Source organism: Rousettus aegyptiacus, unplaced genomic scaffold (assembly GCF_014176215.1).
Source record: "Rousettus aegyptiacus isolate mRouAeg1 unplaced genomic scaffold, mRouAeg1.p scaffold_m13_p_15, whole genome shotgun sequence".
Lineage (NCBI taxonomy): Eukaryota > Metazoa > Chordata > Mammalia > Chiroptera > Pteropodidae > Rousettus > Rousettus aegyptiacus.
Window position 1 is genome coordinate 34,291,638 of NW_023416290.1, and position 27,866 is coordinate 34,319,503.

A 27,866-nucleotide genomic window follows, 5' to 3' on the forward strand; every position below is an offset into this window, starting at 1 on the left:
GTCCTCCCACTAGTATAACTACCTTAACTCATTTTCACAGTCCTTAACATCTGATGCAAGAAGTTTGGAAAGAAATACCTCGTGGACAAGCCTTTTATGTGACAGGTGGGTGAGGACACTTGCTGAGTGTGGGCTTGGTACAGCGGGTTTTGAATAAGGTCAGAACAGATTCTCTCTCATGGAACTCACATAAATAAGCAAATGTGAAATTTTATTGGGTCTATAAGGAAAGCTGTGCTCACTGCGCATAAAAATATTCCTCAAAGCTAGTCAAAAGTAAGGCTGAGAGCTCTTTAAAGACCAATTCATAATCGTTTGAATGTATTTAATGTCTCTCTTAAAGGGTGAGGATTCTTATCTATCTTTAGATGGAGGCACCAACCACAGCTGCTTGTTGATCCTTCATCTTCCTGGGAGAGGAAGAAGAGAAGAGATGTCGAGGAACTATAACTCGGGTGGTTGCAAGTAATGGCAGTTGGCAGCTGGGCTGAGGGACCTGAAGATGAGTATGAGTGGGCAGGGGTCAGTGCTCCATATTGCCCATAACAAATGCTAGTACTCATGGCAGTACATATGTCTTTTCCTTAAGATGTTATATCAACCCGAGACCCTTAAAGAAGCTCCTCATGTTCTCTAGAACATTCACCATCTCAGAGGGATGGAGATTAGGATTGTCTACTATAAATTTATTCCATAAAACCAGGTATTTTCTTTCTTTTCGTACTCATAAAAGTTCCAGGAGTAAATTCAGTCACAAAGTGGTCAAGTAACTTACTCTGAGTCTCATTGCTAATAATCGCTGGTGTCAGAATTTGAACCTAGCTCTGACTTATGTTTGTATGTTTTTCACTACACCTGGATGCTCAGTGTAATTCACATGAGAGCCAGTGCAGAACACTGAGAGGGTGAAGGCCTGAGGATATAACAGAGAGGAATGTAGGATTCTCTGCCCCATTTTTTTTCCTGAAGACATTCTACTCACATTTAAAAAAAAGGAAATGTTTTGTGTCAGCATATTTAAAAAATAATAAATACAATTTAAGATGAGATTTATAAAGTTTTTCAACTGTATATTCAACAAAATAAAAATGTAATATGTGCTTATAAGATCCTTATAGTGAATAATATCCCACATTCATCCATTCGCTTCTTCCACGTGTACTTGATCTACAACTCCTATTGCAGTTTCTTTGTTTTTGTGGTTTTAAAGCATCTTTGCAAGGAGCATCTAATCATTAGCCTCAAGAAATCAAATAGTTGAAGCTATCAAATGAAAATACATTCCCGGCTTCATCACTGATCCCGAGGATGGGGTGGTGGTGTGGTAATGACTTGACCAATCTATATTTTCTGGAACACTTATGACTTACAACAGAAAATGCATCCTGGCAGGAAGTGCTTTAATTATTAAGATCCGCATAGTGTTTGCCCTGCAGACAGGCTCTGAGTATATGACTAGGGAAAGGACTCTGCTTAAGTAGCAATCTGTTATCTTTCAAAATATTTACAGAAAATGGATAGAGGAGTCACAGCTTATATGATACCAATGCCCCAATGAGTTTTTGATTAACTTGTTTCATGGGGAGAAGACAGCGGAAAGAATGTAGATATCAGCTATTAATGTGGGAAGCCCCGCAGAAGACGGAGAGGTGACCCTGGTTTGCTGACTCTGCAGGAAACAAGGACGCAGCAGGGGAGAGCAGAAAGGAGCACAGATTACCACAGCGGGATGCTCTTGTCACGGCCCGGGCCTCCTTACATCACCAAGCTGGGTGCTCTCCAGGGCTACAAGAGATCCAAGAAAGGGATAAGGTATATAAAAAAGGTATTCGTAGGAAAGCTGCTGTTTTCAAAAGAATGCTTAGGATAAAAATAATGTCATTTAAAACCCTAGAAAATTGACAGAAAAGGTGCGGTCAGTCTTACCCTTGGGGTTTTCTAAAAAATAAAGAGGCTATTTAAGAAAACAGATGAGTGACCACTTTTTAGTTCCTTAGTTTTAAGAATCTCTGTGACGCAGGACAGGGCAAATTTCCCCAAGTGCGGGGAGACCAAGACCTGTACCAGGAGAAGAGGGTCCTTTGGCGGAGACTAAAGAAAGAACTCAACACACACGCCAACTTAGAGTTGAAAGGAAAGTTTATTAGAAAAGAGGAAACACTCCACAGACAGTGTGTGGTCTCTCAGAGGCAGAGACTGAGAGGGACCAAGAGACAGAGACTGAGAGGGACGGAGAGAAAGACAGTGAGTCCATGTTCTGTGAAGTCAGCTTCTATGTCATTCTTTAGTTCCCATTTCTTTGGTGTGGACATACAGCGAGGAAGGGGAAGGGGAAGAGTGTGTAGCCTGAAAGGCCTGCTGGCAGTTCCCAGCCTTTAACCCACAGGTTCCCTATGGTTTTGGCCTTAGGGAATGAAGGATTGTATTTGTGTAGGGCAGACTCTGCTGTTCCTGCTTCCCCTTCACAAGTGTGGGGAATGGGTTCTTAGTAATTCAGCAGAAAACTTCCTTTGTTCTGCAGGTGTCCTCCTGGCCTGGCTGCAGGGTTGATCAGCATATCAGCAGTCTCTGAATGTAGCTTGATTAACATTTTAATTTTCTTGCCTCCTCCCTACATTAACTCCAGCCTTTTTAAACCTCCCTTAGGCCTTGTCTACTCCCAAGCGTCCCTTTGCCAGCTTATTCCTCAGGCAATGAATGACCTTGATAAATACAATTTTTAAAAAAGACTTCAAGTTCATTTCCACTTGGAGGATGGAAGGAAGCAATTTAAAATGCTTGTTACAACACAGGAAGTTGTCATAATTCTATAAAACTCTTGGATTAGAAGACATGAGCTAAATTACAATGTTTCTGAATTTGTTGGAATTGCAAAGCACTCTTGGCCACTGATGCTGGAGATGTAGTTTTGAATTTTGCAGGACACAAAGATTTTTCAGGTGTTTTTCGCAGATGATTGTTCTGGGATTCTGCGAACCGCATTCTTCCCTCCAGAGAGCAGCAGGTCTTTGCCCTGCCCTACCTCTAACACCTCTAGCTCTATGGCAGTCCCCAACCTTTTTGGCATCAGGGACCAGTGCTCCTGTGAGAATCTAATGCCTGATGATCTGAGGTGGAGCTGAGGCGGTGATGCTAGCGCTGGAAAGCTGAAGCAAATACAGATGAAGCTTTGCTCGCCCGGCACTCACCTCTTGCTGTGTGGTCCAGTTTCTAAGAAGCAATGGACCCTTATCAGTCTGTGGCCCAGCAGTTAGGGACCCCGGCTCTAAAATACAACCAGCAATCTGCCTCTGTCTGTTGATGCTAATGCAAAAGGACACAATTTGGCCTTTAGAAAAGTAGAAACAAGTGTCCCCAAAGAAATCCTTAATACTTTGAGATCCTCCATTATGATTAAAATGAAGCAATAGCTATAAGGATTCTTCCTGGAATAGTGTAGAAAAAAGAGAGATATGAGGAAATTGGTTATGTGTGGCAAAATTGTATGTGGAGAAGCATTTTCTTTCTTAGCCTTTTTTCTGAAAATTGTTGGCTATTTTTTGTATTTACAAACACATAATGGACATAGAAGCTTTTTTATAGTGTTGATGGTTTATACTTGGTTCCATTCCTTATAAACTGGCAAACCCTAAAAGATGCTATCAAGCAGCTTGAAACTCTGTGTTAAAAAGTGCACACAATTTAAGACAAATTGATCAACACATATATAAATAACAATGATTAATTTTAAAGGGGAAATATGTGAAGTAAAATTTTGTGGCAAAAGTAAATTACACATAATATCTTTCATATGCTTAAATGATACTTTTGACTTGTAGAGTAAGTATTAAACCTAACCTTCATCTAATTAAAACTTCTCTATTCCCCCTCTACTCTAAAGGACCACGCAGTTTTATTTCTCTAAAAGTAGATGAACTCCCTTTCTCACGAATGCCACTCCCCCCTCCCCCCCACCCGCCACCCCCCACCCCCCACCCCGGCCCTCTGGTTCTTTGTGCTTGCAAGGAGTTTCAGCTTCTAGTCATCTTGTGAAAACTGGGAATCCGCAGCAGGTGGGGACAAAAAATCCAGTGTCTAAGTCTTCCCTTTAGGTCTATTGCCTCCAGAGTCCAGAGGCGGCGGCCTGATTTCTCATTGGGCCACTACATTCTGGGTGAACGCCAGGTAAATAGTTGTTGACTAAAGTGTCCAAATCTAAGTAATTCTTGAGGGCCTTCGGAAGTATGCTTGTTATTTATTAAGCGCCCACAATGGATCAGAGAGTCAATGAATTTCAGAGCGGGAAGAGATTTTAAAGGTGACCTGGTCCAACCTCTTCATTTTACAAACAAGGAAACTGAGATTGGGAGAGAAGAGCCCTACCCAAGGTTAAATACCTAGCAAGCAGCAGAGCTGCAAACCGAGCTCCCAGCCCAGGCTCTCTCCACCTGCCCCCACTGCACCACGCCTATCGGACCTGATCCCTGCCCGCTGGCACATTATAATTTAATGGTACCCGATTTTTGTAGTTGAAGATATTTGCATAATCAGAATGGTGCAGTTAGGATCCACTTTTGGATTTAGTGGAAAACTATGATAAGACAGAAGTAAGCAGAAAAATTAACATCCCTCATGTATATTTTAAAAATTATTTTGACTTTATATTCTACTTTGTTCCAAAAAAAAAATGTTAAAAAGTTTAAAAGGGACATACAATATAACAAGATAAAATGAGTAAGAACAATACTGTAAAAACAAGTAAGAAAAATGACAAAAAGGAAAATAAAGATAGTAAAGTAAATTGGAACTAGTGTGAGATCAGTGTAAAAATACATGCCATAAAGCCCTAGGTATTTGCTACAGGGAGGCTACAAATTTGCTATTAAGTCTCCCAATAAGACATGTTAACTGCTCCAAGATTCTCAATTCCTAGATAAAAACTAAACCAGTCGTCGAAAAGCACAACCCTCTTTACTAATGAGATCAGAGAGAAGGTTCTCCCGTGTGTCCTCATATACACGGGAGTATATTAGGATAAACTGGGATTGGAATCACAGCCTTTCTTTGTTGCTGAGGATCATCCAGTCCAACTCCCTCTCCAGGAACTAGAACAGAAACTTCTTAAGGTCACATCCCAGCACTGGGTCTACCGGATTTAGAAGAAGGAATTGGAGGACCTCTCCTCTAACGCAGACCTCGGGAGAAGGTCGGGATGCATCTTGAACCAAACAGAGATGCCCTTTTACTTGGCAGAGGAGTTACTTTTCTCCTTTTTGAGCGTCCGGTCACTAAAGGGCTAGCTGGGGTAGCGATTCCCCGTAGCCTCGAGAGAGTTCTCTTGAGGCCCCAGAAGAGAAGGCCAAGGAACTGGAGGAAAGAACCTGAGGCTCACGTCCAAAAAGGCTGTTTGTCTTGGCTGACTGGCAGGATTGGTTAAAAAGTGCAGAAATTATTTCCCTTGGTAAAAGGCAGGGGGAAGGGGGGCGGGATTTAGAGCTCTAAACACCCAATATATGAATGAAAAAGACTTAATTACTTGTGGGAAGAGGGATGGGGGAGGGGAAGTTACTGAAGGAGCAATGGAGGCTCACCTATCACGTTCCCCTTAGGGAAGACACAAAAGAAAACCACTCAGTTTGATGCAGAACAGGGCAAATTTCCCCAAGCTGGAGGGGAGAAGAGGGTCCTTTGGCGGAGAGTGTTCAAGAATATAACACAGGCAGAAGCCAAAGTCAAAAGGAAAGTTTATTAGAAAAAGTGTAACGTTCCACAGAGTGTGATCTCCTCCCAGAGGCAGAGAGTGAGAGGGACAGTGAGAAGGACCCCAAGACAATTCAGTTTATATATCATTCTTTAGTTCCCATTTCCTTTGATATGATCATACAAAGAGGAGGGGGAAATGGGTTGTTAGCAATCCCAGACCTCTTCCTTTGTTCTGCAGGTGTCCTCCTGGCCCGGCTGCAGGGCCGATCAGCACAATGCAGTCTCTGATTATGGCTTGATTAACATTTTAATTCTCTTGTCTCCTCCCTACATTAAGTTCGCTTAGTTCTTAAGAAGGTTGAGAGTAAAGGTATTTTCAGATTGCTTTGCTGTAGAGGGGAAGAGAAATCTATGTTACAAAAAGGTGATTTGTATTTTATTTTTTATTTCTAGTCTACCTAGAAAATTGATGTTGAGAACAATAAAATGGAACTTTGACAAGCTCAAAATGTTTAGGATGATATCCCACCACACAGGGGGAAAAGTGCATATACAGATAGAAAAATAAGTTTTTCAATTTAACACTTTTCTCTTTGATCTTGATTACCAAAGTAGTACATAATCATTGTGGAAAATGCAGAAAGTAAACTTTAAAGGAATAGAAGATAAAATTTCTACATTCTGACCTAACTTCAGGTTCTGGTAAATTTTCCTTCATTTTTGCTCGGATGCACTATTTTATACACAATAACAATTTGATAGGAAAATTAACTAATTTGAAAATCAATTTCAAATTACAAAATCGTTCTTGGATTTGCTTCTTATTATTCTTTAAGCCTGGAAGATTGGATTTCCTCTGCAATAAGTCTATAAAAGTTTTGACTCTAAGGTAAGGGTATTGATTTATAGCAAATCTCTCAAAATTTAACCATCTCAATGAGGAAGTCCCCCTCAAGGTCACTTGGGAGACAGTGACATCATATGACCACACATTAATTTTAACACTGCTGACTTACAATGTTTCCAGAATTATTCCTATGGAAATACTTTCTGACTCTTTCGAATATTGTCACATTGACAAATTTTCTCACTTTGAGGGAGGGTTTGATATTTAGAAACAGCCAAAAAGTTATCAGGGTTCAGATTTGATGAATAAGGTGCATGATCCCTCAAGCTGGGCATATTGTTTTTGGTTAAGAACCTACTGAATTCAAAATGTAATGAAACTTATTTTTTCATGCAGTAGAAAGGTTTTGAAGAGGAAATGTTTTAGTAGAGGAAGCTTTGCCCTCTCTATAAAGCTCAAGGAATTCTACAGCATGGAGGGGAAAATTTCCAATAGCACTAATTTCCATTAGGTTCTCTGACTTGTAATTACACTTTTGGTGGCCAAAAGCTATTTGTTTTACAAGCTCTATGATAATTGTATTCTCAGTTTCTAGCAAAGCAAAAAGTATTTCATATTCAAATGTGAGATAGTCACTGAGGCAAATTGTTCTTAACCAATTAATTAGCTAAACTACACAGAGCAATACCATTATCTCGAGATGTGGAAGCCTTCATGCTTTGATGACTTGGTTACTCATTTATAATGTTCATTCTATTCATTTCAGCTTGAACGTTCTTTCCCTAGTTTCCACATCAATCTGGTAGCATAAAAGAGATAGCCCTGTTTGTCAGTACAGATTGCTAATATTTCTGAAGGTTGCATACAGTCATGTGTTGCCTTCTGAATTCTCAAGCTTGCATAATATTTTAAGTACAAAGTATAACTCTTCTCAGTGTTCTTTTATTGTGTTCCTTATATTTGACAGCAAAAGATTGCAAGCTTTTTTCTAATTCAAGGATTTTAGTAAATGTTTTTGAAGAAGACCCAACAATATTTCCCTTTATACTTTCCCCCTACAATTTCTTGCTTCTTCCTGAGAAGTTGAGATATATAAATGGTAAAACTGAGGGAAAAAAATAGATACGTATATATTTTTAACATTTTTGTCTATCCTTGATATTCACTAATACTCTTATTTTGAAGACTAGTCTTCTCTTTTTCACTTAAAAATGTTTTCCCCTTTTGGTCTTGTTGATTTTGTGAAAGGAAAAACAAAATACTATCTGTTGTGCATGTGCATATTATGCTGCCATTTGACTAAAAAAAAAGATGTAGGGTTATACACATGCATACTGCTTGTATGGGCATAGAATATTTCTGGGAATAGAAAAACGACCTGGTAACATTGCTTGTCTCTGGCAAGTGAAATAGGGTGGCAGGTGGTGAGGAGGGAAGGAAACTTGACCACCCATCTGTTTTGAATCTTTTGAGTGTTTGGATTATGAAGAATCAATCACCAATTCAACCAACCAACCAACCAACCAACCAACCAAACTGCCAGTTTAAAAAAAGAAAATAAGAGAAAAAATCAGGGAAAAAAGACGTTCTGTTGTTCTGAATCTGGAATTTGGAGTGAAGATCAAAAGAAAATCATTCCTTTTCTCACTAACTCTATCTCCTCCACAATCCTTCTTTCACAGTGGCCAACAGCTTTTAGCTTGGAACCCATAGGTAGTGGATACATTAAGTGTTCTCAGGCTTCCTGTAAACTCTGTAGAATCCTCAGTAGACAGATGGGTGTCCTTCACAGACAGAAGCCACCTCCTCTGGTTTCTTCATCACAGTCTTAGCCTGGACACATAGCAAGTAAATGCCTTTTAATCAATGTATTCCGAACCCTGTTCTTCTTGAAGTACTCTAGGAGTGTTCTTGTCTTTTGTTATCCATTAAGTACTCATGTTTTCCTCATCTTTGATTCTTCCAGCATGTGGCTCTCTTTGTTTGGCTAACTCTTACCAACCCTAGATACCTTATTTCTTGAGCTCAATGAGACTTAGAGCCTGATTAGTACTGGCCGCCTCCTCCCTGAGTAGGGGGCTATGCCTTTCACATCACTGCTGTGCATTTAGGACTCCCCGTTTTTGCTCCTCAGTGTCGAACACAACACATATCTGTAGAATAAATAGCTGAATAAATAAATGACTGAAAATCTTGTACACTTGCCCTATCTTACTTCCTAGCCAGAAGAGATTGTATCATATGTCTATCTCTTCAGGGTTTCTGGGGGGAACTTTCCCATGCCTTGGCAGTGCAGTCCATATATGTTCGATCTTCATAAAGTGAGTGCTGTGAAGTTGAAGTATGCTGGTATTCTCTTTCTGCAAGATAAGTAAACATTATCTAAATTGAGTTTAAGTAGAAAACCTATATGAAAAATAACAATCTTAAATCCAGCCTCTGAGAACTTTTATTTTCTTGTCCAATACCATAGGTCTGTATCTTTTGTTTTATTTTTCAACTGTTTATGAATGGCTATAATAGAGGCAGAGACTTTAGGTAAACAGTCATCTTTTGAGAGCTAAATCGTCATTAAAAAACTTTATTATTCTATGGAAAATGTACTTATAAAACATGCATATGCTATAAAGTTTGATGAAAGATTGATGAAAAAAATTATCCAGAAGCTTTTGAAACATTGAAAAAAGTTAAAACTAAAAAATATGAAGTTGAACAGGACTGAGTTAAAGCTCTGTGCTTAGGATTTAAAAAAAAATCAATTGTACAAGCAGAGGGTAGGGGAGACCAGCTCAGAAGCTGTTCATATGGAGAGATTTTGTTATAACTGACTCAAATGCCCAGCCAGTGATATGGTGGTGTTACTTTAAAATTTAATGCGCTTATATTACCTTAAAATAAAACACCAAGTTCTGGACTAAGGAAGTAGAACCCCCTTTTGTTCACTCAGATCATCTTACAGTATCAAGGTGTCACTTTCTAAGAATATTTATAAGTCAGAGTGCATCTGGAGTAGTAGTGACTTTCAAACTATGGGTCGCCACCTATAAGTGAGTACAAAATCCATTTAGTGGAAAGCAACCAACCTTAAACATAATAGAGTTTAATAGTATAGAGTAGAATTGGAAAATACATGAGTTTGTGGCAGCTAAAAAGGCTACATACTGTTTTATGAAAATTCTGTTTCAGTTACATGCATATATACGTGTACTGATGATATAGAAAATGGATTTCTTTGTGTGGGTTATAGTCAACAGAATTTGAGAAATGCCAAGGTAGAGAAGGACACCCAGATGGTGAGAGAGATGGATCTGGTTACTTAAGAAGCAGTTGTAACCATCAGGAATGTTTAGCTTGAAAGGGAGAAGACTAAGGAATGACAGAAGAGCTGTCTTGAAATAATTGAAGGATTGCCATGAAGAGGAGAGAATGGCTTTCTTCACTGTTGTTTCAGGAGACAGGGGTTCAAGGGAGGAGGTTTTATTTAAAATTTTCCCCCTCTTTTAATCTCTCCCCCTCCCACTTCCACCCCTGACCTACGGATGTTGCCATCTCCTTTTTAAGAACTGGGTCTCTGAAGAACGGAGCGTCTCTCCCCGCTTCCCCCCAACCCCTATGCTTGGAGCATGCACCTGGGACCTGGCACACCTGGGGTATGGTCTGTGGCTCCACCTGGGGTACAAACCTTCTATGTGTAAAGCAGATGTGCTAACAACTACACTATGGAGCCACTGAAGGGAGGAGTTTATAGATCACCATCCAAATAAATTATCTGACATTCAGAGCTATCCATCAGTGGAACTGTCCATCAATAACGGACGCTAGGAACAGTTAAATGAAAGACAGGGGACCATCTCTCAGGATCACAGTGGCAGACTTCTTATATTGGGAGAGAGGTTGAATTAGACACATCCTTGACTCTTCTCTTCAACTTAAAGATTTGACCATTCTAGTACAGCTGAAACTTACTGGATTTTATTAACCAATGTCATCATAAAAAAATAAATTAATTAAAAAAAAAGATTTGACCATTCTATTTTCTCCCATGGGTGTGTTTGAATTTCATAAGTTATATGCTTTATATCAGGTAATTAATTCAGTAGACATTTTAAACAAGTGGTCATCTTACACGCTCATGTGTAAATTAAATAAACAATATTTTTCTCTATGACACAGCTATTTTACAGGTGAGATTACTGAGGTTATTTGAAGTGAGAACAGAATTCAGGCTTTCTGAATCACAGGCTTTCCACTTAACTATGGCAGCCTCTCGACCCTAAGTATCGGCACTGACATCACTCAGGTTGTGGCAGACTCTGCAGGGTTCCTACCTCAATACCTACTCTCTTCTTGCTTGTAACAGAACAGCTCTTACCTGGGCCCTGACTACCTGCTGTAAATACCATATTTCCCAAGATTCCTTACAGCTATACATGACCAGCTGGACTCAGTTATGCCTAAGTAATATAAATGGGAGGCAGTTTCCAGGAAATTTACCAAAAAGAGAGCTGATATGTGTCTTTAGCTAATCTACTTCTTTCTTCTTCCCTTCCTCCTTTTTGGGTGGATCTCAAGCAGCCACCTTGAAATATGAGCTGGAAAACCATGTGCTGAGGGTGGAGGAGCCTGGGTCTCTAAAACTGCGATTCATACCAACCTTGGAGTGGAATTAAACAAACTTCTGTCTTATTTAAACTAATGTTATTTCTTTGTTATATGCAGTTGAGGCCAATCTTAACTGATAAGTAGTGTCTTTCTTTTACCTGTGAATATTGGGTGTCCTGTCTTTATTTGCTGTAAAGTATACCAGACCTTTTGAATTTCTGCATCTTAGCATCTTCCATAATAGATAAACACCTAAAAAATGTTGGGCCAGCTTCTATTTAGCTATTCCCAGGGTTAAAATGGGGTATATTTGTAAGCAAATTGCTCTTTTAATATATTAAATGCTTCCTTCCTTAGTAACTACAATTAAAGAGAATTCCGAAGGATCCTGACTTAGGCACTCAGAGAATTTGGCCCATCCATTGCCTCTCTCACCTTCAGACAATTTTTGCACTAACAATGGCCCCTCCTTTTCCTAGTCTCAGGTCATCCTTGCAACAAAACTGGACCTTGGTTTATCACACTGTTTACCACTAATTGCAATGCCATAGGGTTTTTTAGGTGACTGTGGTTCTGGGCAGGACCTGGATTTCAGAGAATTCAGGGAATCTGTACAATCCCTTCCACTTTCTCAAGAAAAGAGGAGTCCGAGATGCTCCTCACATAGTCACATGACCAATACAGCTGAAAGATTATTGCAGTGCCCTTGTGCAAAGAACAAAGAATGAAGTGTAAGATCCAAAGATGAATCTTACTTTTCCATTCCTACTGCTACTGTCTCTTTTTTAGATTTGCACCAACAAGTAAAATCTGCTAGATCTTCTGCTCAGTCTGATTCTCTAGCCAGACCTGTAACTTTTATCTGGTGGCTCAAAATCACTGTGATATTTAGGATAACAGCAGACTTCTTGACTCTTGGTTCAGAGCTCTACCTAGAGTGATATTCAGTGGTTCCTGCTGGTGGTACTTTGGAATGAATTTGATATACTGGAACTTGGTATCGAGCATATATGTCCTTCATAAATTTATAACATCAAAACAGAGAAAATGTAATAGAAAGGCAACTCATGGTTTTGAGGCTGTGAGTCACATGGCAGCCAGAGTTCTGATGATGCTGTAAATTTGAAGGGTTTATGGCATTATAGGGCCTTGACTTAAAATCTCAAGTTCCACCAAGATTTATTTTAAAAGTTTATTTTACTTTAAAAGTTCATTGGCCACATATTTTAACAATAGGTTATATATATATATATATATCCAAATATCATAGGAGAAAAAGAACTGTAATCCACTGAATAGCATAGCTAAAAAATGTTTATTTCAAAGACAATCTAGAGTCTCTATAAAAAGTTTCGAATTGGACTAAAAGTAGAATAAACATGGATTTTGCAAAAGCATCTGGTGTGGTCTAACAGAGCCAACAGTGCTACTGGAAGCATTTCTATTAGCCACTTCATACTTCCATACATATTATTTTTAGTGCCTCTAAAATACATTTAAAAATAATTTTTTTAAAGACTCATTCATAGTTAAGCATCAAAAAATTTTAGCATATTAGACCCCTAAAATTTGACTTTCTAACACACACACACACACACACACACACACCACTTTTTTCTTTCCCTCAAATCCCTTTAAAGTGAAATTACAGGCTATCATTCTCAAGAAAACAGAGTAACCTATTAAAGCAGAATTTACTTTTTAGATCAAATCCTTTCAAAGGATTTTTTTAGTGACTACCTTTAATGTGAGAGATAGATGACAAAATCACATAACTAAATATCCATAACAAATGAAGTGGGTCAAGTGGTTAGGACAGGAATCTTTTATCTCCTTTTTGGCATCTCTGTCACTTTGGATCAATCAGATTTCACACTATTTCAGTTTTACCAACTCTAAGAGGGAAAGCCATATCTGCTTCTCAAAGCTAGAAATACATTACAGTTTTTGACTTGAATGAAGTTCATCCTCATTACCACAAATATGAGAATTAGAACCATTCTGAGCCTTAATAGCTCAGTTAACAACAAAATTCTAGTGGAACAAAAGAATTGGGATACATACACTTATGCTCATTCAAATAACATTTACTATGTTTACTCTGTGCTAAATTATCACAAGGAGCAAATCTAGTTTAGATGAGATGCCTAGAAGATTCTCCACCTTGAAAAAGTGCTTACAGGAGTTCGCTGACGAAGAGGTATTTCTCTCCTGCCCCTGCAGAAGGCTGCATTACTCACGCTCAGCCTTTCCACTCCCAGGTGACTCCACCCAACATGAGGGCCAAATGAGGCAGCTGTGCAAGCGAGTTTTCCTCCTATTTACTGGAATTGTTTAGTGAACAGGAGGATTTTTAAAGGAATAGTTGGATCTATTTCCTTTTTGACACTCCTGACTCATCGGCCTGGGAGAGAGTTGGAAGCATATAGGATAGTGGTTCTCAAACTTGGTGCACAACAGAATCACTAGGGGGAAAATCAAACATACTGATGTCCAATTAATTTGCCTGAGCGTTGGGGTTTGCAAAAGTTCCCCAGGTGACCATCATGTGTGCATATTTTGGGGTGGGAGGAGTTGTCGAGAACCACTGTTAGCACCTAAAATTTGTGTTCTCTTAATTCCAGAAGTCACAGTTGATAATAAAATTAGCTGTTGCTGGTTGAGCACTCCCTGGGCAAAGCACTCTGTGAGTGTCTTACTTACATGATGTCACTGATATCCTTCTCACGACTGTGTGTGAAGCCCTGGTGATCATCTTCCTCATTGGTCTAATGCAGCAAGATTTACTGAACATCATTATCATTCCAGGAACCACTGTGATTATGTAGATGAGTAAGACACAGTTCATGTCCTTTAAAAGTTAGTGATCACGAGGATTCATTATAACCATGTATAATGGAGAAGACTTTTTGTGGAAGAGTACAAATTACTGACAAAGGTCAGAGGAGGGAAAGCATACTATGGGGTTGGGGGCATCAGAAGGGTGACATTGTAGGCTCAGTGGTATGCAAGAGCCAGCTCACTCTGGTCTCTGAGAACTGAAAGCTAAATTTTCAAACATTCTGTGAGCTAGTCGATGTCGGGTTGATAGCTTGAAATTGGCAATAGTGGGAGTATTTACACTGTGAAAATTGGCAAACACAACAAAATCAGGACTCTTTCTGTCTGCAGAGCTGGTTGTTCAATATTTACTAGCACGCCCCCAATGGACCTTAAAAGATGGTCGGATTTCACCCTGGAGAGGTGGGATATGCCTCATAGAAAAAAAGAGTATGATTGAAGACAAAGAATAGAATAGTATTCGAGCTTGCTGAAGTAAGACAGAATAAAATAGTCTAGTTTGCCTGGAGAAAGATACAAGTAGAAGAATTATAGGAGTTACAAGTGAAAGCTGAGGAAGAGATATGTTAATTAATCCTAAAACTCCAATGTAAAATGTCTAATAGAGCCTGACAGTAGGTGCTCAAAAAATGTTAACACCTTGTTTCTTTCTTTGTTCCCTAAATAAAGCTCAAGCTCTTGACATCTAAGGCTTTCTACAAAATCCCTATGAGGTAGGTGTGGTTTTTAAAATAGATAATGAGACTGAGGATCAAAGAGATTAAAAAACCAAGAATACACAATTAATTATTGAGTCTTACAGCAGTAGAGTAAGGTGAATAGTGACTCTAAGGTGGTGACTGGGAGAATGGAGAATGGAGGTGAAATCTTGAGAAACAGGGAAGTAGAAGAATTAGGGGAAACCTGCTGAGTGCTGGTTGTGCACACACGTGGCAGCGGAGGTGGAATTTGGGAGAGAATCAGGAGCTTGAGTAAAACATGGTCTGCAATCACTACTCAGGGTCTGGTGGACACGAGCCTCTTGCATTTCGTAGGACCCACTGGGCTTGAAGGGCCCTGGTTTCATCTGTTCTCATTCCCCTTTTGGATGCTGGGAAGCTCTTCACTTCAATGAGCAGCGGTCAGGGTCATGGATCAGCTGTCGCTCAGCAGAAGTACTGAGAATGCTTGTGCATCATGTCCCTGGAGATTTGGGCCAGTCTCTGAAAGTTGGGACATTTCTTGGGAATATCAAACCCCACCAGCACTTCAACTGTCAATTGTGACTTCAGCTCTCAAGGTGGAGGAACTCTGAACCAACTCAGTCTCTTCCTGCCTCTTGGAACCAGGAAAACCTGACCTTTGATCAAGGGAATGAGGCAGATTTCCTGAACCCAGGCCAGGTTAGGCCTGACCAGCTGGTGAAAGTGGGCTGAATGGTGAGACCACATGCTTCCACCTCCCTGTAACTGGCCAATGGTAGACAGCGCACCCCAGCAGAGCTCGGTGAGTCAAGTTTAAGGAATGAGTCTGAGGATCAGAATAGTCTTTTTAAAGAAGTAACCATTCTGGCCACTCTCATCCCTGATGCAAGCGGCAGTGTGAGGATCCTGCATCCTGAACGTGCTCCTGAAGGACAAAGACTAGCCTGGTGTGCAGAGCCCTGCTTTCTTCTCCAACCCCACTCATGCTGAAGAACATCTTTTAATCCTAGACTGCATTAAAAAATTTCTGGGTACAGATTGTTCCAATTAAATTCTTAAATGTCAAAAGTTTCTTAAAATAAAACTCCTTAAAATAAACCAAATCAGCCTTTCTGGATTACAGCCAACATAAATCAAAGTACCTAACCAGATGTAAACTAAAGGTAATAGCAGACATTCACAGCGTAGGTCCTGATGAGAAAAGCAAAAAGCATCGGATAGGCCATTTTTCCCTTTCAAATTGTTTTTCAAAACACAGGGTAGCATCCTAATAAATAAATGAATCGTGTGTGCTCTCTGCAGCACCTGTTCACAGAAACCCTAAAATATGCCTGTGGGATTCTGGAAAAAGAAGCTGTAGTCCAGTTAGCAAAACAACTGAATTTATTCAGAGTGAGAGAGGAATCCAGCAGCTGCTTGTGTAACCTGGAGAGAAGCATGTGGGAACTGTCAATCCAGCCGCCGCCAGCCCGAATGCGGGCACGAGCAAGATGCAACGTGGCTTGACCCAGCAAGCATGGCCCTCTTGCTCACCACACCACTGAGACCTAGTGGGATGCTCAGTATCGAGACGATAAAGCTGTGTTAGAAATGGTTTCCTGCGTAACCGCTGACCACACCACAAACATAAAACCTGCATTGAGCCTGAGTTATTGTCCCGAGAGCACAAAATAACTGTTTGGAAAGAAGTGCTCTCTAATAAACTGAGAGGAAAGTGATGCCCTCACCTATCTTGCTCCCCAGGTGGACGGGGATCCTGTGAGCTGTCAGCACCAATATAGAAGAAGTGGGGTGGAGAATGGCCCCGGCCAAGGTCAGACACAGACAAGGACAGAAGCAAGTGTCCAAGCCTGGGCCATGGAGCTGTCAGCACTGCAGGGCACTGGGCAAGGTCAGTGTGGAGTCAACAGCCAGAGGTGCCAAGTGCGAGCAGGGGTACTACATCGGCTGCTGGGACAGGTAAAGAGGCCAACCAGGGACAAGGAGACCTCCCTCCTTCTTTCTTGGCCTGGCTTACCACCACTCATCCTCTGGGCCTCAGCTCTGACAGAATTTTCTTAAGGTAGCCCCCAGCCCAGGGACAAGCCTCCTCTGCACATTCTCTTATCACCGTGAAATTCTCCTACATAGCACTCATAATCGACTTACTCGAAAACTTACCTAGCTTACCTGCTAGGAAGCTCCATAAAGTGGACCAGGGTCTGTCTTCTTTAAGGTCACGTCTCCAGTATGCAGCACGGTGTGTCCCCCATTGTCAGCCCTTAGCCGTCTCCCTGGGAGGACAGAAAGTTGCATAAAGGGCACGAAAGAGAAGAGAGGGCTGGAGAGAGGATAGGAAGGAAAAATTGGAGATTGGCACACATGAAGCTTTGTTTAGTTCCTTTCTGAGGACCTGCTGGCAGGCTTGCAAATGTGTGTGGGGGGGCAAGGCTGACCCGAAGGCATGGCACCCCCGACCCAGCCACTAGCCGATGCCGTGGACACTTGAGGGCATGTGGTTTAGAAACTGGAATCTCTCCTGGAAAAATGGTCTTATTTTATTTCTTGGTGTTTTATCTCTTGAGGTTCTCTCTTTCTCTGGTGTTTTGAGCTGAAAACAAGCTGTAACTTGAAACTACAGATACTTCTCAAGGATGATTGTATGTTGAAAGAATGTAGTTAAAATGCTCATTAAGGATCATCTACAGTTGTAAAGAACAGGGTAGAACAGATTCTCTCAGTCCTTGGATTTACTCAACAAGATTTTACCCAAACAGGGTGAACCTCTGAAAAAAGGATAAGCTTTCACAACACTATTGCAAACCAAATCTAACGAAAAACAGCTGAAGGATACAGGCAAAGGAACAGCTTTAAGAAGCCTGCATTTTACAGGCAGAGACTTTTATCAATAGCTTACCTATCCATAGAATTAATGATGTTGGCTATCAAATCGGTAGCAGATGAGAGAGAAAACAGGAGTAAAAAGGCGACTGGGACAATGGGTTTTGGACTATTAGCTGAAGGGAAGCAGCGTTCCTCAAACTTTAATGTTCTTACAATTTACTTGAGGTCGAGTAGGTCTGGACTGCGGCCCCAGATTCTGCTTTTTAAAAAGGATCTCCCTGCGATATCCGTGCAGGTGGGTTTCAGACCACATCTTGAGTGGGAAGGCTGTAGAGTACCACAAGAGGATGTATTGCTGTGGAGAAAAGCGTGGCTGAAAGCAAAAAGCTCTTTGAGCATAAGCTCCATGTCCAGAAATTTTGTCTTTCCCTGAAGTCTCTTATATACAGTAAACACTCGTATATTTCTATTTTTACTTAGATTCTTTGGGTTGCAAGAAATAAAGAGTCACTCAGCCGAGTTTTAGTGATGAGGTTTGTGGTAGTGAAACTGCAAAGCAGTGAGAGCGATGGAGACTTCTGGAAAGCGGAATCTGTGGATTAGCCAGGGCTTGCGGAGACTAGAAATGGATATTTTCCTGAATGCAGGGCAGCTCGAGGGGCCTCAGGCAGGAGTCTGTGGAATTGTTCACGCTCTCGTTTTTCTTCGAAGACCTTGCCTCTGCTTCACGGCTCCTGCCGCCCCCGCTTCCTCCTCGCCTCCGCCCACTCGCCTCCGCCCACTCAGCCCCTCCAGCACCGCCTCTGACTCAGCCTCTGTGTCCCTCCTGCTAGCAGGGACCCCTCTAGTTCCTACTCCAGGCTCCCAACAGCGAGACTCTAACTGGCTTCTCCTGTTGGTCAGAGCATGCCACCCAGCTTTTCTCCCCTCAGGTCAGGCGAGCTCCGGGGGTAAGATGTATGATGGACAAAGGGTGGACCAGGCTGCCAGGGGCAGGTGCGATGTTAAAGTCCCAAAAGGGCCTTTTACGGATGTGGCAGGCATGGCGTTTGCCTCTTGCAGAAAATCCAGGGCTGGCCGAGTTCCAGGCCTATGTGGTCCTTGGAGAGTTCCTTGTTCCCAGTTGCTTTCTGAGGCAAAAAATATCTTTCTTCAGAAAAGTATGGGGAGACTTCCTATTTGGAAAGTTCTGGTCTGTTCTACTCAAGGTGGGGTAGGGGGAGTTCGTTTTACAGTTCTTAAAGGGTAGATGGTTCCGCAGGATCCTCTGCCACACTGCTGCCTGCGGTCGGATGACTGGCTCAGGGCCAGCCCATTCCTGCTCCTTCGGACTGGCTGCAGGGGACACACGCTCACATGTCTGTCCCTGCATCATTCCTTCAGTCCTTCTAGGAGTACTTACTGAGTTCTTGAAGTGCCTGGCACCAAAATGGGGCTTGGGGATACAGCAGTGAACAAGAAAGGCAACCATGGATAAGGGGATGAGGGCAGAGATTCGAGTGATGTGGCCGCAAGCCCAGGAACACCTGGAGCCCCCAGAAGGTGTAAGAGGCAAGGGAGGGTTCTCCCCTAGAATCTGCAGGGCGAGCACAATCCTGCCACCACCTCGACTGTGTACTTCTGGTCTCTAGAACTGGGAGAAATAAATTTCTGTTGTTTTCGGCCACGAGGTTTGTCATAATTTGTTATGGCAGCTTAGGAAACAAATACAGCAGTGGATCCTAGGTAAGGGAGAGGGGAAGTGAGACACAAAGGGGAGGGAAGCCGTAAAGGGCACGTAGAAGGGTGCGTTTCTACCCTAGGGGACCTCCGAGAGAGCGAAGACAGGGTGAAAGTCTTGGGTATCCAGCAGCCTACTCCTGACTGGTTGAGAGTGATTCCTGTTTATTAATGTTTAATGGAAGTTTCTCATGTTCTCATTACATTTGTCTTACGTGTGAGATCTATAACCGTGCATGAAATCAACTCTCTCCCTGTAGTACATGTGCTAGAAACGCTGCCAGGTGCTTTGCGTGGAGACCGGCTCTCCTGGGACTCTGACCTCATGGCACCCAGCAAGTGTGGAAGCCCAGTGCGGAAGCCCAGCAGGTGAGCAGTTACGCGGGCTGTTACGTTGCTCCCTCCCCTTCCTGCTCGCCCCTCCTGGCCCCTGGTCCCCACCGCAGTCACTGCCAAGCACTTCTCCTCACAGCTCTCAGTTTTTGCCTGTCTGTTCTTTGTTGCTCCCAGCCAGCAATGTTCTTTTCTTGTTTCTTTTCTTGTTTCTTTTCTTCTAGTCTCTCTAAATAGAAGCCTGCAGTGCCCTTTTTTTTTTTTTTTTTTTTTCCAAAACTGGGCGGGGAGCTCTCAGTGACTGTCTATATCATTTTATAAAGCTCCCAACATCAAATTTGGCATTTCATATCCAGCTTCAAACATTGGTAACCTGGTCGCTTCCACCCCCAGTGAGGACTCAAGGGTACCATTTAGCATGGAATAAATGTGCATATCTGACATTAAAAATTAAAATGTATCTGCTTATTTTAAAACTCAGCATTTCCTTTTCAGGTTGGGGAACATCCTGGAAATGGCATGTCTTTGCTTGTGAGTTCTCACCAGGGCCTCCAGGTATGATTCTGGCTGTGGCCTCTCTCCTTTCTTGGCTGTTTCCTTCTCCCATGAGCTGCAATCAGGAGAGAAGAGCATCCAGATGACTAAGGTAATTTTGTTTCTAGCCATCGCTGGCTTGAATCCTTCTGGCACCCTCTGACAAGCAGAAATAGCATCCTCTATCTGCACTAGTGGCATTATCTTAGCTAGAAGAAATGATTTTTTTCAAATGCTCTAATAATAATAGCTTGTATCTACTGAGTGCTTAACACATGCTAGGTCCCATGTTAACTGCTTGGCATTCTTTGTCCATTTTAATTTTTACAACAACCTTGTAAAGTTGCTTCTTTATCATCCCCCTTTCCCAGATGAGGAAGTTGAGACTTGGGGAGTTCAAGCATGTGTCTAGAGCCACACTGGTGATGGAGCTAGGATTCAAGCCAAGGTCTGTCTGAATTTTTAGGATACGTATCCTTAGATTAGAAGACATCTCCCCTTTTGTTATTTTTCAGAGAGAGTTAAATGAAGAAGTCGAAAGAGCAACCGCTTCTGAAAGTATCCTTAGAAAACTCTACTCTTAGGAGCCAGGTCTGTCCGAGTCAGTGCAAATAGAGCCAAGGATGCTGGCCAGCCAGGAGTGGGCTTTTTCTGTTCAGAAAGACAGGATTGCCTCTCAAAGGAGATTTATGGAAATGGATATTGGAAGGAGAGAATGAACACCATGGACTATGGAGATGCAGGAGGATCGAGGCCCGAGTGTCTCAAAGACTTTTTGGGGTAGCAAATGAGAATAAAGCTAAAATCATATGAGCCTGATATTCACGGGGGCTTGAGATGAGAAGGGGAAGGAGTTCTAACTGCTGGGCATTCAAACTTACTTGGGGGCTGCCTGCAGGAATAATACGGGGTCACTGACGCAGGGGGTGTCAGTGAACCAGTGGTAACCTGACCCCTCATCCAGGCAGACGGGACGCTTCAGCCATGAGAATTCTGGCCTAGCGCGTCCTCTGCCTAAAGGGCTCTGGCCTCCTGCCTCCCTTGCTGTCTGGCTTTTATCACACAGGAACAGAGGAGAAAAATAAATCGGAATATGGATAACATTTAAGTGACTCTGAAAAGTTTTGTGGCAACATGGACCTGTTTCAAGAATTATTTTTAACTGCAGACATTTAGTCCCAGTGGGAAATAAAACTTAAAAGGACAGTTATAATTAGGTCACATTTTGAGAAACTTATTATATTTTGCTAAATGTCCCAGGAGCAGTATATCTCAAATGATTTTAATATTTAGATTCAGTCAGGGCCTCGGGAATCAGCGCTTGGCAGTGACTGTGATGGGGACCAGGGGGCAGGAGGAGTGATCAGGTACCGGAGTGAAAACCGAAGAGCAAGCTTTATTGCTCCCTTGCTGTGTTCCCACACAATGCTGGGTGCGGAATTCCATTTTTCTATGCAACGATGGGAAGCAACCAAGAGAAATTATTATAGCAGTTTTAGATAAAAGCAAAGGCAGAAATAGACTTAATTTGGGATAGAAGAAAGAAGTATCATATAATTTGTCTCCTCATTCCCTTCTTTATTTTCTCCTTGACTGCATCCTAAAATAGTGTCTATGGAGGGAGTCTGGATATTTTGATCTAAATGTTCCTTTATTTCTGCTCAGGATGAAAATTTGACCAGAGACAACACTTCTATTTTTCAAGTATAATATAGTGAAGCAATTTAGTGGCAGAAAGGCTGAGATCTCATTTGGGACAAGAAAATAAACATTAACAGTGGCCGTAATCCTGTTTCTATGATCTCTGAACAGGCTTCAGAGTGGAGGGCCAACTCTGGACTATTTATAGCACCCTCAGGAGTGAGGCTGGTGGGAAAGGGGGAGAAAGGTTTAAGGTGGGGTAAGGAGATGACAGTGGCCAAAATGAGGATCACATTGTCCTTCGGTGGAAGATGTCCCATGAGACCTTTACTAGACTAGAGACTGACCCTTTGCTCTGTGTTCTATTGACACATGATAAGGTCGGGCCAGTCTTTTGCCCTAAACCATCTCCTGCACCTGTGAAATTTAAAAAAAGAAGCACTAAAATTTATCTTTGTAGCCATGCATTAAAACGAGCACATAAATACACAATATATTCTTATAGCTAAGTACCTGCTCACATAAATGATTTTACTAGATTCTCCCTAAACCTTTGTAATATAAAAGCATTCACAAAATCTGTATTTTTTAGGATTCATCTGGATTAAATCATAAGCTGCCTTGAGTGAGTGGGTATGTGGCTATTTACCAAGTTAAATAAGATACGTATAAGAATTGCATAGAACTATCAGAGCTACACAACCAAAAGCCCACTTGCATTTGGAGCACAGGGGTATTGCTTAGGGGAAAATGACACAATGGGTCCCCTCCCTGACTGGAGGAAGTGCGAGGAGTCAGCCTTGGTAATCGGCTCCGTGAGGGTGAGTGGCGGCCATTCGCGATGTGGCTGTGGTGACAGACAGCTCATACTGAGTGTCCTCTCTTCTTTGCAGGTCAACATTTCTGTTGCTTCCTGCCTCATCCACCCTTCAGCTTGTACCTATTCTTCTACTTAGAAGTCACAAAGTGTGTTTTGCTGACATGGAATCTGTATTGGGAAGATCATTGGAAGGACTACTTGGGGAAGTCAGGGATCAGCAGTTAATGAGCCATCCTATCTTCCAGGTCCACCAGTCCCATTGACCTGGGGTCCAGTCTGCCCTAGCCCACCCTTTCCATGCTATGCTAAAAGGATGTTTCCCCCTCTCTATGTTTTCTTGTCTGACAGACCTTCCAATGAACTGATAGATGAATCTATTGTTAGTTAATGATGGATTTGTTAAAACTTCCAGAACCCACACCAACGCCTTACTTAACCAGGTGTCACCAACTCCAATGCTTACATGTGGCTGGCAAATACTACAGGTAAATGCCGGTCAAGTGGGGGCTAGAACTGTAGAAAAGATGCCTCTTCATAATATACGGGTATGGGTCCAGTGTTGCCAGACTTCCTAATTTTTTAGAGAGAGTTTGGGAATTCAAATTTTCATGAGATTTCCTAATTTTCCAATGTTAGGTAATAAATTCAAAAATTAAATAACTATTATAGACCAAACACATTAAAACACACAGACACAATGCAAATCTTCCACACAAAAGTCAGTTTATTACATCTGCATTAACTCAGAAGGATTTAGACTGTATGGTAGAAGATACATTTGCACATCAAACTGTTGTCAGTGGTTACCTTTGGGAACAAGAGCAGGAATATGTAGAGACTTATTTTTCTCAGTGTGCTTTTGTATTGTTGAAACTGGTGATAAGAATACATTTATGTATTGCTTATATGGTTATTTAAAAAAAATCAAGATTGAAAAATTTGAGAGACTGCATTTAGGAGTTGGAAGACTCCAACATTTAAGAATGACGAGAACTTACATTTAATGTGGGAGACAGAAATCAAAGAGAAAAAAGGAACTTGGAGGAAAGAGAAAAAAGTCAAGGAGAAGAGAAAAAAGAAAAAATACCATCAATTTATGAAATAAGAACAGGATCCTGAAAAAATCAGAGAATAAGTAAGAGCTCTTAGAAATTAAAAGTGCAATAATGGAGTAACATTCAATAGAAAGGTTAGAAGATGAAGCTGATGAAATCTCATAGAAAGTGGGAAATAAAAGACACAAATTTGGAAAGTAGGAGAGAAACAATATGAAATTGAGAGGATTAATTAAGGAGTTTTACATTCAATTGATAGTATATTCAGAAGAACAGAGAAAACTGAGGAAGGGAAATTACCAAAGAAATAATACAAGAAATTCCATGAAGTGCCCAAACATAATGAATAATAATCATACAATAAAACCTCACATCAAGGTATGATTATTATAAAATCTTAGGACCCCAGGAATCAAACGAAGATTACAGAGAGGAGAAATAAGCTATAACAAAGGATCAGGAATAAGATATCATCTGACTTTTCAACAGCAACACTGGATGCTGGAAGGACATGGAATATATGGAAAAAATATTTCTTAACTTGCGTATTTAGCCAAAGGAACACCAAGTGTGAGTGTATAATGAAGACATTTTCAGACATTCAGGGTCCCCAATTTTTTCTATGTAATCTTTCTTAGGAATCTACTAGGGAATACGTTTTACTAAAATGAGTGAGCAAATCTAGGACACTGTAAGGATGAGTTGGATACCAGACTCTGGGAGAGATGAGAGCAGGAAATTTCCTGTCATAGGATGACTCAGCTCCAACTGCCTACCTGCATGACAGCGTGTAGACCCTAGAGAATTCGATTGGCCCAGCTTGGCCACTTGCTCATCCTCCATCGGCAAGGGTCCAAGTCCTAGGATTAGCCCAACACCAGAACCAAGTAGGTAAGATGGGGAGGGGCAGTTTCCCCAAAGGAAGAGATGCTAAGTAATGAAATCAAGCAAATGAAACCCAGAGTGGCTGTCCACAAAATTTGTAAAATTAGTAACAATGAAAATAACAGCTATTTGTGCATAGCTTGTATAGGCCAGGAACCAAGTTAAGTGTTTTATCTCATCTCTCACCAGCTGAGTGAGGTTGACAGGTGAGGAAACTGAGGTCAAAGAAAGGCTAAGAGACATTTCTGCTACTGCTCATAAATTGCATAACCAGGATACAAACCTAGACGTGTCCACCCCCACCCAGCCTCTGCCTTATGACGATCTAAGCATATTGCCCTCTGAGTAAGAATACTTGTTTTCCTAGGAGTAACTCAGCTTTTGCACCCTGCATCCCTGACTGTCAGTCTCCACAGGCTGTAGGAGATTGTTCTGGTATCCAGACGGCTTCTGCATATCTACATTAGTTGTCCTGGTGCTTGTTGCCTGCTCTCATAGTAGGCTCCCAGTGTCTACATCACCTCCAGGGGCAAAGCTGTCTCGTTCATTCTCTCCTCATAGCCATCTTTGGGCAAGGTCCTCTGGGCTGGGCCAGATGACCCTATCAGGGAACCTTCTTTTGCTACATGCACCAGCCTCCCTCAGACCCTGAGTCAATGTCTGGGCCCTCTTGTGCACCTCTATTCTCTCTTTCCTTGGGATGGGGTCCTTCTCCTTTGGGTATGCTACATGGGAGTCTGAGGGGCAGCCTCTGTCCCAGTAGTGTTAGTTGCTACATTCTCTAGGTCAATAACTGCCCCTTGAATAAGGCTCCTATATCTCTGTGCAAACATCCGCTGCCCCTTTCCCCTGCCCTGGGGACCCTCTAGCCTGCCTGGATGGCTGAATTAGAACTGGGTACCCCACTGAGTCCTCTGGTACCCACCCTACACTGCTTCATCCTTAGCTCCTCCAGCCCCAAGCAACCCTGTGAACAAGGGTCTACATGGCCTGCAGCGTACTGACCTCTCTTTGGCTACACCCAAGTCTGGAATGTCTTCTCCTTCCAGTTCCCTCCCTTCATGATTCAGAAACCTTCAAACTTCTACTGTTCCCTGGGCTGGGCAGCTCCTGTTGGGTGTGGTCCGGAGCTTGCCTCCAGTTGTAGAAACACCATGATTGAATTTAAACACTAAAATTACACATTAGCATTGCGAAAGTGCTGCTCCTCTAAATGCCGCGTCTTCAGGACTGAATGACTCACTCGTTCCCCTTGGATGCACTGTGTCATACATGTAGGTTGCCTGTAGCATATCTCAGAGTGGCACAGAAGCTTCCTTGGAGCTGTCACTAAGGTTATGACAGCTGGAGATGGCCGCAGAGAAACTTTCTCCTAGGTGACCTAGAAGTGGGGAATTATGACAGTTCTCATGAGCTGCAGAGGAACTTCTCTCTCCATCTGCACCCGTGAAAGAGCATGGAAACAATGACCAGGGGTCCCAGGGGACCGGGCCTCGTGGGCATACGCTAGCCTACAAGGCCATGTGCAGCGCAGCCCCGCTGCCTCCCCAAACCCCCTTCTCAGGGAGGGCGAGTCTGATGACCTTATTTAAAATGTAACTTGAATCCAGGATTCTGGAGTTCTCTTCCCCTGATCCTGTTCCCCTACGAGCACTTAAACCTGAAGCCTACTAAAAAAATGTACTTACTGTGCTTGTTGTTATTTTCTGTCTCTACTAGAATTTAACTGGACAGAGGCAGGCAGGAATTTTAGTCCGTTTTGTCCAGGATGTATTTCAAACATTCAAAACAGTGTGGGCGCATAGTATGTCCTCAATATATATATGTGTTAAGTGAATGAATGATTCACCCATAAATGTCCATGGCGGTTTTAAAATGTATTCACTAATTCTATGACACTGCTTCTTCAAAGGTAGAGCTAATTTTCTCCCCAACTGAGTGACTGATGGGCATCTGATGAATAGAATATGACTGATGAAAAGGACAGCTTTCACCTGGCTCTCTCATGGATCAGTCACTCTGGGGGAAGTTAGCAGTCTTGTGAAGACAAGAGGCCCGTGTGGCGGGGAAAGGAGGCCTCCGCCCCCACAGCACCCATCTGCGAGCCACATGAGTAAGCCATCTAGGAAGCAGGCCCTCCAGGTGACAGCGGCCCTGGTCGACATTGTGACTGTGACCTCATGAGCGACCCCAAGTCAGAATTGCCTAGCTAAGGCACCTCTGAATTCCTAACCCATAGATACTGTGAGGATAATAAATATTATTGTGTGATTAACTACGTCTCGGGAGTAATTTGTTCTTCAGCAATAGAAGCTAATACAATTTCAAGGTCACCTAATATATTTAAAATATGATTTGCTCAAAAAATTTAATACGCCCCCAACTTTATAAGACAGGAGCACTGTACACAGTGAGGTACAGCTGCTGATATGTAAATGGAGGCTGTATAGGTTTGGTGGAGAGAGAACAGGCCTGGGGATATGAAATATAAAAAATTATCAGACAGTTCCCAAACTGGCACTTGTGGGAATATCATTTTGAGGCATGAGGATCAGGGAGAAGCATGTGTCAGCAGGAAGATGGTACAAAGATTTGAGCCCTAACTCGTGGCACGTGCTTGGCAGACACACTTGTCCCCTTATTCAAGTGCCCATTGTTGGTTTATTAACAGTGCTCGCCTGTAACGAAGCGCAGGGCCGGGAGGCTCAGCAGCCCGCAATCCGGGCTGCGACAAAGGCTGCGGCTGCTGTTGTTGTCTTTTCTTGACTTCAGAGTGACCTTAAACTATATCCCCTAGTGGTGAAACAGCCAGAATAGTACACCACTGAGGATGTTAATTAACACCCTGCAGGATACGTGAAAAATAACCACAGTTTTCCGAATCCCCGTCAGATTATCCAACGCAGCTGCCATCGCTCGTAGCCCGTTTCTCTTTAGTGCCATGAATGGTGCCAGATGAGAGGCTCTGGATGGGAGCTTCCAGCCTCCTGCCCTCTGCCACCTGACTTGATCTGACAGAGACGTTTGGTCCCTGGAGCCCACTCCTGCTGCTGGTGCGTCTAACTGCACGGCTCACACAGGTGCAGACACAGCCAGTCTCACTGTAAGAAACTGGGCCTTCGAGAGAAAGATTGGACTGGCTTTTGACAGCACGATTGGAAGTTTGCCTTTGGCTGAAATTCCCTCATCTGGGAGTTTCAGCAGATTACAAGGGAAAAAACAGAGAGGGCTTGCTTTAGTCACTCGCTGTTCAGCTACTCCTTCTATCAGTCTTATTTAACGGACGGAAGAGAAGACTGGCACAGGAGGTGTTTACGGGTGTTGAGGCAGAGAAGTCAGAGTTTCCTGGAGACACCCCTTGCTAGTAGTAATAATAATAATCGTAGACAATACTTACTGAG

The 27,866-nt window shown here is 42.2% G+C and overlaps 1 long non-coding RNA gene across 1 annotated transcript; it reads left to right on the plus strand.

Annotated features, from left to right (window-relative positions):
• Positions 1-26,858, plus strand: LOC107512226. Its single transcript, XR_001597229.2, has 4 exons — positions 1-105; positions 19,458-19,566; positions 20,026-20,176; positions 22,599-26,858. It is a non-coding gene; the product is annotated as an uncharacterized LOC107512226 (long non-coding RNA).
• Positions 26,859-27,866: the final 1,008 nt, after the last annotated feature.